The sequence below is a fragment of the Borostomias antarcticus genome (genome assembly GCF_949987555.1).
Source record: "Borostomias antarcticus genome assembly, chromosome: 5".
Lineage (NCBI taxonomy): Eukaryota > Metazoa > Chordata > Actinopteri > Stomiiformes > Stomiidae > Borostomias > Borostomias antarcticus.
Window position 1 is genome coordinate 19,180,838 of NC_140238.1, and position 12,031 is coordinate 19,192,868.

At 42.3% G+C, this 12,031-nt stretch overlaps 1 long non-coding RNA gene across 2 annotated transcripts; it reads left to right on the forward strand.

Annotated features, from left to right (window-relative positions):
• The first annotated feature begins 1,846 nt into the window (after positions 1-1,846).
• LOC311309426 lies at positions 1,847-3,615 on the forward strand. 2 transcript variants are annotated; one of them, XR_014630466.1, is made up of 5 exons: positions 1,847-1,986; positions 2,110-2,182; positions 2,445-2,824; positions 2,973-3,084; positions 3,279-3,615. It is a non-coding gene; the product is annotated as an uncharacterized lncRNA (long non-coding RNA). The 2 variants fall into 2 exon arrangements; XR_014630465.1 differs by having other exon boundaries at positions 2,445-3,084.
• The last annotated feature ends 8,416 nt before the right edge of the window (positions 3,616-12,031 follow it).

The following is a 12,031-nucleotide window of genomic DNA, read 5'->3' on the forward strand; positions in this document are numbered from 1 at the left end:
TTCAAGCTAACGAAGTTGTCTAGTGTTGGAGGGACAATACTGGATGTATGATGTCACCATCTTGATCAGATGACTGCTAATGGAGGAGGATAAATAAATGTTCCAACTCCTACATTGTAGAGCATCTGTGTTTAACTTAATCTGCAACTGCTGTGCTTTGCAGACTAAGAGGAGATGGACATGCCCCTTAAGCTACAATAAGACCGGAATGGTCAAAGCCAAGGAGGAATCTGGAGAGGATGATGATGATGACGATGAGGTGGGTTAGTTGTTCAGAAAATGACCCAAAATCTTTAATACCAAATGTATAGCTGCACATTTTATGTCCCACTCCTCAGCTCGCCAGGTGAAGGGGAGAGCCTGCATGCGCGCACACACACACACACACACACACATACACACACACACACACACACAGGAGTTTCAGAAGCCTCACAAGCAAGCTGTGGACACCATCACCATAATTGTTGTGTCTGTGGAAGGAGACGGACAGTTTTCGTTCTTCTCGAAGGGTGTTGTATATGTGAAGGAGCTGTGGACCCATCACACTGACACACCTCCCACTCTGCTGTTTTACTCTGATTATAGGTTGAATGCCTAGATTAACCTCTCTTTCTTTCTCTCTCTGCATTCTCATCTGTTTGTTTTGCAGCTTGTGTTTTGCAGCTTGTCTATAGGGTGTCAGTGAGATCTGTTCTACAGGGTTCGATGAAAAAGAGACTGCTGATTTCTGATCACTGTATCACAGAGTGAGTCACGCTGACACATACACATATACACATACACACACACACACACACACACACACACACAAACACTGTAAGAGCCGAGGTGGGCTAGGGTTGATATGCAATACAGTAGGACCCCACTCATCCGAACTTCAGAGATCCGAACCTCCCGGTCTACCGGACAGGCTTAAAAAACTTTTATTTGAGCCTGCTATCTGGTTACTGGTGGGATTTTCATTACAGTACTGTATCCTACTGTGAATAAAAACAGACTGTATGTAGACCTACATGTTGCCTGTAGGCTGTAGACTACTGTCACGTTTCATTTCTTTGCTCTAATGTCGAGCGCAAAACGCAAACGAGTCTGCTTCGTGAGCTGCATTCCTTGGTAGCCAGAAAGCGCGTCAGCAACCTGAAGCAGAGGAGTATCGAGTCATTTTTCGTTCCCAGTTAATGGACTTCAGGAACACAGACGTGTTGTGAGAATGTAGATTAGCCTACTAGGCCTACTGTATTTGTTAAATAATAGCCTACAGCCTATAGCCTACATCGGTTGTTTTAGAGACTTTCTTTTAGGCTACAATAGCCTAAGACAGGACAACTTGTCTGTCATTTCATTTATTTATTGATTGATTATCATTTGCTATAATTGTTTTAATGTTGGGTTGTTTATAGGCTATACCATTTTGTTCTGCGAATACAGTAGCCTATCGATGCAGCGTAGGCCTCATTTGAGAATAAAGTAGGCTACTGAATTTGATCAAAGCACGCACTCAAGTGGAAATTTGTTTATCTTATTATAGGGTACTGTAGGCCTATTATAGGCTAGGCTGTATCAGTTTAGTTGGCTATTTGATTGCAATTTTGATGCATTTTCACAAGTAATTAAGGGTATTTATCTGTCTATTATGAGTCTATATGAAACAAGTATACCACTTATTGAATTTGGTGCATTTTAACATACGTTTCAGTCATCCGGACATTTCAGAGATACGAACGACCTGTGGTCCCGTTGGGTTCGGATAAGTGGGGTCCTACTGTATGTGTACAAGCGTGTGGGTCTTCATTGTTGATCTTCTCTCTCCCTTTCTCTCTCTCCCACTCTCTCTGTCTGTCAAGAGAAACTTGAGCAGTGGAACTCTCCCAGGACTGAATGGTGGGGATTGAGTGGAAGAGACATCCATCAAAGTGTCCCTGAGATGTCCAAATCACATTCAGACGCATCCAGCTGCAAGGACACGACTGCAGACACATACAGGTGAGAATAGTGACATGTACAAATACACACATACAGGCGCACAACACGCTTTCAGTCATACACAGAACAAATCACACTTCTTCCTTTAACCCCCACTCTCTCTCTCTCCCTTTTCACCTGCAGTGTATTGATCTGGAGTCTTACTGTACCTGCAGCTGAACTGTGAGAGAGGGACCTGGAGATGTCCTGAGTGCAAGTAGGCAAACTAAAGCATTTCAGAGCGTCTGTTGTCCTGGCTGGCAGAGGCCTCATTCAGTACATGATGGCCTGATCTGCATGTCTGACTCTTTCTCTATCACAGTAAGATAGCGTTATTAGAGGTTCTAGAAGTGGATCTATACATCCAGAAGTGATTGTCTTTGTGTTAGTGTGTGTTTTGTCTGTGTCTGTGCATTTGTTCATATTTGATGTATTTTTAAGAAAATCTCTTTCTCGCTTTCACACCTCCTTCCCTCCAGTCCAGACTATGAGGAGATCTCCATAGACCCAGTGTGTGGCTTGAGGCCGGTCCCGGTCAAACCAGACCAGAACATAGAGGAGGAAGCAGACCAGCCGGCGCCACACTGTCAGCTCCAGTGACATGGTCCTGCCGTCATGGAGATGATTGTGACCGTGTGTGTGTGTGTGTGGGTGTGCGCGCGTGCGCATTAAAGTTACAAACTAACTGAGACTACCCAGTGGTAGTATCAACAAAATCTTTAGTGAGAAATGTATACCTGCATATTTTATGTCGCACTCCTCAGCTCGCCAGCTGAGTGGGAGGACCCGCATGCACGCAGACACACACACGGGAGACTAGACAGGTGGCAACCATACACCTCGCAAGGACCAAGTGAGGGTTAGTACACTCTCACACTCAATAACAGACTGTATTTATCACACCACATTATGCATGCTTGCATTTACCAGTGAACAAGTCAAAGCACCCATTGAGTCTTTGGCCAGCTGAAACCCATGAGTTTCAGTGTATGTGATCCATCCAACAGAATGACCTGAGGGGCTACAGGAGCCTGGTAATAAGTGGACCACCTTCCTGAAGGCTCGTCTGGTCTGCTCCATGCCTGGGGTCAACAGCATCGACACACTTTCACAAGCTACGTGAGTGTGGTGCTATTCTGAGAACAATGTGCCATTTAAGGCAGATCGTTTTTGGGAATGACGTCTTTCGTTTGTCTTTAGAGGACTCATCCAGGTAGCTACCTAATATCATGGTCTATACCTTTTTATCCCCATCCAGTATACGTCTATCTAACCCTACTCATTTTTTTCTCCCTCTTTCTCTCTTTCTCTAGACTGTGAGATTCACTCATGTCAGGGTTGTACCATCGCCTAGTGGGTGAGAACTGACCACACCAAATAATGTCCCAGATCTAACACTGCACATGTACAGTACTGTACCAGACCCACAGCTTAGGCTGCCAAAGTTTCTGTTTTCTTCTTCCCTCTCTCCCTCTTTCTATCTTCTTCTCTTTCACTCCCTGTTTGTCTACCTCACCATGGTAGGTGGTCTGTTCCCAAGTAAATTAATTGTGTATTGCAACTGCAATTCCTGTTACTGGCACTAGTACACCCAGTAGATGTTTTCATGGTGGTTCTCTCAACCCACAGCTACAGTGCTGGAAAGAGCCCACCTGTAGCACTGCCTTTTGAATATCTGAAATAAAATGTTTTCTTTGCAATACGTCAGTGGTTTTATTTCATGTAAAATTGTCTAGTCATTTGATAGTACCATTCCAAGAGTTTCATGGAAATTGACTGCAGGTTACTGCTCTACAACATCAGGAGGATTCAACCCGTCCTCACTGATGACAGGTGCTCATCCAGGCTCCTGTCATCTCCCGCCTGGACTGCTGCAACTCCCTCCCTGCTGGGGCCCTGGCGTCAGCCATCAGACCTCTGGAGCTTGTCCAGAAAGCTGCAGCTTGCCTTGTGTTCAACTGTTCAACAAGTTCTCCCACACAACTGCCCTTCTCTATTCCATACACTGGCTCCCTGTAGCAGCAAGTGACAATGTGAATAGGTTTGTGGAGCTTCAGAGCTCATACTTATACACTGTTACTGGGAATTATTGAAAAGTCATTTTTATGTGTGATCAGAATTATTGATGCATAAAAACAAATACCAATTATTGATGCATAAAAACAAATACCAATGTATGCGTACGTTTCTAATCACACTTGTGTAGAACTGAGTTTTTGCCCTCGCGCATGCTCATTGTAGCCTATGTAATGTATCGCTCGATACACTGGGCTTCATTCACATTCCGGTGTCAAGGTGAGTTGATGTTAGCTAACGTTACACTCGACATTTTCAACTACGACGTCATAGGCGTATTTTCCATTAAAATTAATTAGAAACGTCAAGTATGTAGCTATATGATATAATTATTGACATAAGTAACAACTTGCTAGCTAGTATAGCTGTTTTAAACAAGGGACGTTGGCTGTTAACTAGCTAACGCTAGTGCTACTTGACGTCAGTTGGTTGAGTGAGTAGATGTTAGCTAACGTTAGCTAGCGAGTTAAGCTCGACATTTTCAACTAACGGAAGTCATATTGGCGTATTTTTCATTAGAATGAATTAGAAACGTCCAATATTCATATTATCTGACATCTGTAACAAATTGGCTTGCTAACTAGTATAGCTAACGCTAGTGCTCCTAAAGTCGGTTGGTTTTCAAAACGAGACAGACGCAGATTTATAAGGAAGATGGCAATTATGCAGAGTTTGATAATCACCAGTAAACATGTACCCAGTGATGTTAACGCATAAACTCGCCATATAGGCCATGATGGGCTATTTGCAGTCTATCACATAAACATGAAGCATACCGTCACCGATTGCTATTGAGATAACGTTAGTGACAGCTGTTTGTAGGCGCTCGCAGGGATATAAACAAAGGATAGTTCCGGCTAGTTAGTTCTAACTAATACGTTCTCAGCTTGTTTATGGAATAGCCTACTGCAAATAGCCGCTATCCTAAATGGCGAATTTACCATGTAATTCCAAATGTTTGATGTAGGTATAAAGGATGGTCTTAATGCTCACTGACGTGACGTGCTTATTGGGAATGCAATTGGTCCTATTTAATATTTAATGTGTTTCTCAATGCTTTTGTTTTATATTTTCATAGATTTGACTTCCTGAAAGGTGTTTCGAAGCAAAGAGGTGAGATTAACCATTTGCTTTATGTTGCCATAATCCTAAATCTATTTGATGTTGACTGTAAAGGGATTATTATATTTCACTCTGATATAGTTTGTCCTCAAAACAAATGCAAGTGAGAAGCCTGAGACATGGGAGTGAGTTCTGGCAGGACACTCATGCATGGAGCTGTGACAGCGTATATTGGGGCACTATTTAATATTTGTGTTGTTTACATTTTCTGCTATAGTAATTAGACTTTATAGCCTTTTATAAATTAAGCGGTACTCACTGTCCAGTGCATCACAGGTTTTTAACTTGTTCATTCAGCCCAACTCTGTGCTTAAGCTGCCTATAGAAGCAATTACTTTTTTCATGACAGTAATACACTTAATGCCCAAAGGCACACCTCTTAATCATTGATAAGATAATGGTCTGGGGTTGTTTTTTTGAGGTTGCCCTAGGTCCCTTAGTTCCAGTGAAGGGAAATGTTAATGCTTCAGCTTACCAATACATTTTGGACAATTCAACTTCCAACATTGTGGGAACAGTTTGGGGAAGGCTCTTTTCTGTTCCAGCATGGCTGTGCCCCAGTGCACAAAGCAAGGTCCATAAAGGATTGATTGATTGATTGACTTTTATTTATTTTTAAGACAGGGACAAGGTACAGTAGACATTTACCCTATAGAATAGGGAGAGATGCACTGTACAAGGTTATAGCTAAAACAGCTAATTTCCACGGGCAGTCACTGGGCAAATACATATACAGTCTTAAAATAGTGGGGCAAATAGTATACAGTAGGAGAGTAACATACATAGAAGGAATACAAAAAAGTTATATAGCAGAGATTTCCCTCATCCCTATACCCACATCCCAACCTCCCCAGACCCTTAAAAAACAAACCCTAAGTACAGCCCCCATACATATGTGCACACACACATACACATACACACACACACTTGACTACAGGAGGCATGGTTGTGTGAGGTTGGTGTGGAAGAACTTGACTGGCCCACACAGAGCCCTGACCTCAACCCCATGAACTAGAACGGATATTGCGAGCTAGGCCATCTCGTTCAACATCAGTTTCTGACCTCACAAATGCTCTTTTGGATGAATGGGCAAAAATTCCCACAGACACACTCTGAAATCTTATAAAAAGCATGGAAAAGAGTGGAAGCTGTAGCTGCAAAGTCTGTGTGTGTGGGGGGGGAATCCATATTAATGCCTATGTATTTAGAATGGGATGTCATAAAAGCTCTTCTAGGTGCAATGTGTAGGTGTCCCAATACTTTTGTCCATATAGTGTATAGTGCAGGCCTAAAGTGTTATTTCACTTTGGTAGAACATGTAAAAAATCATCAGTCTTAACTTGAAGCCTCTTTATTCAGTTTCATCTTGGGGAACTAATCTAAATGTCATACTTCTGAATTAGGACATTTTAACACCCCTTTTTGTTTTTTGTTCTTGTCTTACAGGTGTCTGCCGCGGTCACTGCACTGTTGCTACTGCAACCACAAAAACAGCTTTTGTCAAAGCTTTTTCTTAACAAGCAAACCCAATTTTACGAATCCATTTTGAGAACCCAATTTTATGAACCCAATTTTATGAACCCAATTTTACGAATCCAATTTTGAGAACCCACTTTTGAGAACTCTCTTACCAGCCCTTGTTTTAAAAGCATTTCTAATTACAAGCATTTCCCTTTACAAGCCTCTCTGTCTTGCCCCTGTTCTATACCTTGTTTTGAAAGCATTTCTAATTACAAGCATTTTCCTTTACAAGCCTCTGTCTGTCCCCTGTTCTATACTGAAGCAAAGAGAGAATAAATATAGGCTAATTGATTTTTCATCTGAATAGCCATAGATTTATAAAAGTCCATTTAGTCTCTTTCCTCTATCCTGTGAATGATAAACAGGTGGTACTAGAATACAAATCGTTGTGTAAGTTTCTTTTGTCAGACCTAGTTAAAATTGTATAGCAGGCTATTTAATTTCAATATCATACTTGATATTAAATTGAGGGAACTGAATTGCTTTCATTAGAGTTGACATTGTTAAGTGATCTGTGACATTGTTAACAAAACTTTGGATCAAACACTCTTGATACAGTATTTCAGTATTTGCTCTTGATTTGTACAGTGATTACATAAAACATTTCATTTCGCTGCTGTTCTGTTAAGGAGTCTAGCTGATCAAATTCAAAAGTCTTTGAATACAGTTCATCTATTTGAGTAGCTCCAACAGTCTAGGTCTTTGAATTGAAAAGTAAATAAATCTTTGGATTGGTTTGAAAAAATACTTAAGACTAGTGTGCAGCTGACTGAATATCAAGGTATATTGAGGCAATATTTCATATTTAGTTGTTGAGATTTGTGGATTTGGAGTACAATAATGCCAAAGAAAGGTAAGAAGTCCCACGTTCTAAGACAGCGCTGGCAAGGGTCGACTGAGATTCACCGTGCAACAACTGAACAGGAAGAATGTGCTGGTCCTCAGAGCCCTGGAGAGGTCAAGGTGTCTGCAGCGTCTCGTGCTCAGAGTGTAACACAGGGAGGTCAACGTGATGCATCGTGTGTACCACAGGTTTCTTATGCAGACATTGTAAAGAGAGGACTACACAGTGATGATCCGTGTGTACCAGGGCCATCTCATGATTACCAGGTAAACTACAGTCAAAGTGATGTGCCATGTCAACCACAGGTATTGTACGCAGACACTGTAACATATCCATGTGTAGCAGGACCTTCCCATGCAGACTCTGTAAACCTGGGAGATCAGCCTTCTGTGAAACATGTCTGTGCATCCCGCAGCCAGGATTCTCCTAGATACGGCCCATTCAGAAATACACAGTGTACATGTAATGCACTAACCTTCCTTGCATTCCTTCATGAGAATGAAAACATCACCACAGCAGACCTCGATCTCGTTTTGGATAAGGGTGACGTTATGTATCAACAGGCCAGGAAAAGGTTTCCTCAACACATCTTTTTGACTACTGACGAGCTACCCCATGAAGCCCCTGCACGCAGGTTTACACACCATGTGAACATGGAACACCTTTCCAGATATGGCACATTAGGAGATCCGCTACCCGGAGCTGTAGATGGCTTTCTGGACCTAGAGGCAGGATTGAGCTGCTTGTTATCAGATGTGCAGTATGCGTTGCTGTTGATGACAGGGTTATGTATTGCCGTATTCAGAACCAGGACAGGCAGATATGGCTTCTTTGACCCACACTCTAGAACAGCTGATGGTTTGCCCTTACTCCCGGGTTCACGCACTAGTGGTAGGCCTACTGCTGTCATGCTGACATTCACACATCTCAGTGATATGATTGACAGACTCATAAAGTATCACAAGATTTTGGGCACACAGTCCTCCTGTAACTATGAGTTGAAGCCTGTGGAGTTTTACAATGTGAACAGAGTCAACCTGAACGATGCCATCCCAGACACAGAGAGTCGGCCTACAACTCGCACTGCTGCTGTATTAACTGCTCTTCAAAATGAGTCAGGCGCTCCAAAGGTAAACACTGTTGTCACTGATGTATGTGAAGTACTATCCACTGATATGGAAACTGAACCAGAGCCATCAAGCTTGAATTCTGTCACATCACATGATGCTCCTCAAAGTGAGTCAAACTCAACTGCAGCAAGGATAAACACTGATGTCTCTGATAACATATTACAGGGAATGTCCACTAACATCACATCATCTGTGAGACACAAATCAAATATATCTGTTCCACGGATAAATACTCTAACCAGTGATAATGTCTTACATGACATCTCCCATAGACTGTCAAAACTCAATAAACAGCAAAGGAAAAAATTCAGGAGAAGACTATTGCTCTCTGAAAAGGCATCACAAAGAAAGGAGAATCAAAAAGGGAAAGAAAGGGCAAAGTATGCTTCAAATGAAGAACTCAGACAAGGAAAGCGAAAGTATGTTATCAACTGCTATCATACCAATTCCGAATTACGACAGAAGCAAATAAATAACATAGCAACCCGTTACAAAGAAAATTTTGACTTCAGGCAGAAACGAAAACATTTCCTTAACAATAAATATAGAGACAATTTTGAATTCAAGCAGAGACAAAAATTGTACATTACTAACAAATATAGAGATAACATTGATTTCAAGCAGAGGCAGCGATCTTATATCACACAGCGTTATGTACATGACCAAGCATTCAGGGTGAGACACAGACAACTAATGAGACAGAGAATGCGAGACAGGTATAAGAACAATCTTGCATTTAGGAGTAACATGAAATGTGCAGCAAAAATAAAACATAAATACAGATGGATACATAGACAAACACGTGAGAGTGACAACCCTGTGATCAAAGAGGCCATATCTCTTTTCAGATCAAAAATAAAGGCCGGCCCCACTTATGTGTGCACTGTCTGTCATAAGGCATCATTTCCAAACCAGGTACGACCCTGCACAAGGTCATATTACATCAAAAATCCAGCTGTGGTTGCAGCATGCCTGACAGGAAAGTATGTCCATGTGTGTCATGTTGACTGCAGGAATGAACAACAGTGCAAGGTGCCTGATGAGAGAAGGAGAGAGTGGATTTGTTACACCTGCCATAATCATCTAAAGAATGGAACCATGCCAACCCTCGCTGTGGCAAACAAGTTAGAGCTCGCCGACATCCCTCCCGAACTGTCTGATCTCAACATACTGGAGAGACATCTCATAGCCAAATGCATTACATTTGCAAAAATTATTCCTCTTCCCAAAGGCCGACAGAGAGCAATCCGCGGTAACGTTGTTTGTGTCCCATCGGAAGTACAGGAGACAGTCAATGCTCTGCCCAGACTGAGAAGTGAGTCTCAAGTCATGAGAGTAAAACTGAAGAGACGGTTGTGTTACAGAGGTCATCAGCTGTTCCAGACTGTTACCTGGTCTAAACTAGTGCAGGCGCTGCATAAACTCAAACACATTCACCCACAGTATGAGGATGTAACTATCAGAGATGAGGCTGAGTTATGTGATCCAACACTTCCCGATGATGATGATGATGAGGATGATGATGACGATGATTATGATGAAGCTGCTTTGATGGAAATTGACAGGTGTGAGAGCAATGCACTGCGTGAGGCAGAAAAGGATCCTGAAAATGAGCAACAAAACAATGACGTGCTGCCTAGTGATGACGGTCAACCTCAGGAGCAGAGAGATGATCCAGAACAGGAGGGTGACATGCCTAATGGAGGTCTTGCTCTAGAATCATGCCTTCAGCCACGTGATGTTTCAGAGGAGATATTATGTTTTAGTGAAGGAATCTACTCTGTTGCCCCTGCAGAAAGGAATACTCCAGTCAGCTTTTTCAGAACGCCTAAGCTAGAAGCCATGTCTTTCCCTGTTCAGTTTCCCACTGGTCAAAACACACTGGATGAAAAGAGACCCATTAGATTAACACCTAGTAGTTATTTCAAAACAAGGCTTTTCGGTGTCGACAATCGGTTTGCCAGAGATACAAACTATTTGTTCTTTGCACAGTTTGTGACTGAAATACATTTGGCCACTTCCAGCATGACAATACAGTTACGTAAAGGAAAACCTTTCACCAGAGATGGACGCAAAATAACTTCTGGAATGTTACAAGACCGACGTGAGGTTGAGAGACTGGTGAGAAATAAAGATGCAGTCAGATTCATGCAGCCTCTGAGAGGAACACCAGCCTACTGGGAAAAAACAACCAAAGATCTTTTTGCCATGATCAGACAGTTGGGAAGTCCTACATTCTTTTGTACATTTTCAGCAGCAGAAATGCGTTGGCCTGAGGTGATTGAGGCAATAAAAACTCAGCAGGGTGAGGAGGTTAATTTTGAGGAGCTTGACTGGTCCACAAAGTGTGACATACTGAGAAGCAATCCTGTGACAACAATGCGCATGTTTGATAAACGTGTTGAGGCCTTATACAGAGATTTAATCTTGTCTCCTGCGCAGCCCCTTGGCAAAGTTGTTGACTTCTTTTACCGCGTGGAATTTCAACACAGAGGAAGCCCACACATACACTGTCTCATATGGGTAGAAGGTGCACCTGTGTTTGAGCAAGATGATGATCAGACTGTATGTAATTTTGTGTCCAAATACATCACAGCCCAGCTACCCGATCCACATACACAACCTGAACTGTATAAGAAAGTAACAGAAGTGCAAATACACAGCAAAAACCACACAAGGACATGTTTCAAAAGTCTAGGCTCTGGATGCCGTTTTGGATTTCCCAAACCACCCTCCAAAGAGACAATGATAACAAGACCTGGAGATGATCCGCTTGAACTGGAAACAGCAAGGGACAAGCTTAGACCACTGAACCTGCTTTTGAATCAACCTGCCGCCGCCTCCCTGAGTTTAGAGCAGCTACTGGCTCAATGTAACTTAACACTCTGTGATTATGAGGGATACCTGCAGATGATGAACAAATCCAGCGTACTGGTACTGAAACGTGACCCAAAAGACTGCTGGGTAAATGGATACAACCCCTATCTACTCGATGCTTGGGACGCTAACATTGACGTGCAGTTTGTACTCAATTATTTCAGTTTAATACATTATATTTGCACATATATATGCAAAAGTGAGAACGCTGTAAGTGAGTATCTTAAAACACTGATTCTGAACTCAGGAACCCGGGAGTATGCAAATGAATGTGATGAAATGAGGGAGATTATGCAGGCTTATTCCAAAAAGAGAGAGGTCAGTGCTCAGGAGTGTGTGACTCGTGCATGTGGAATTAACATGAAGAAGTGCTCGCGCGGTGTCATATTTATACCAACAGATGACAACCCACTGAGAATGAGTCGCCCCATGGCATACCTAGAGAGCACAACATCAGAAAGTGACAATGTGTGGGTGACGTCTTTGACAGACAAAT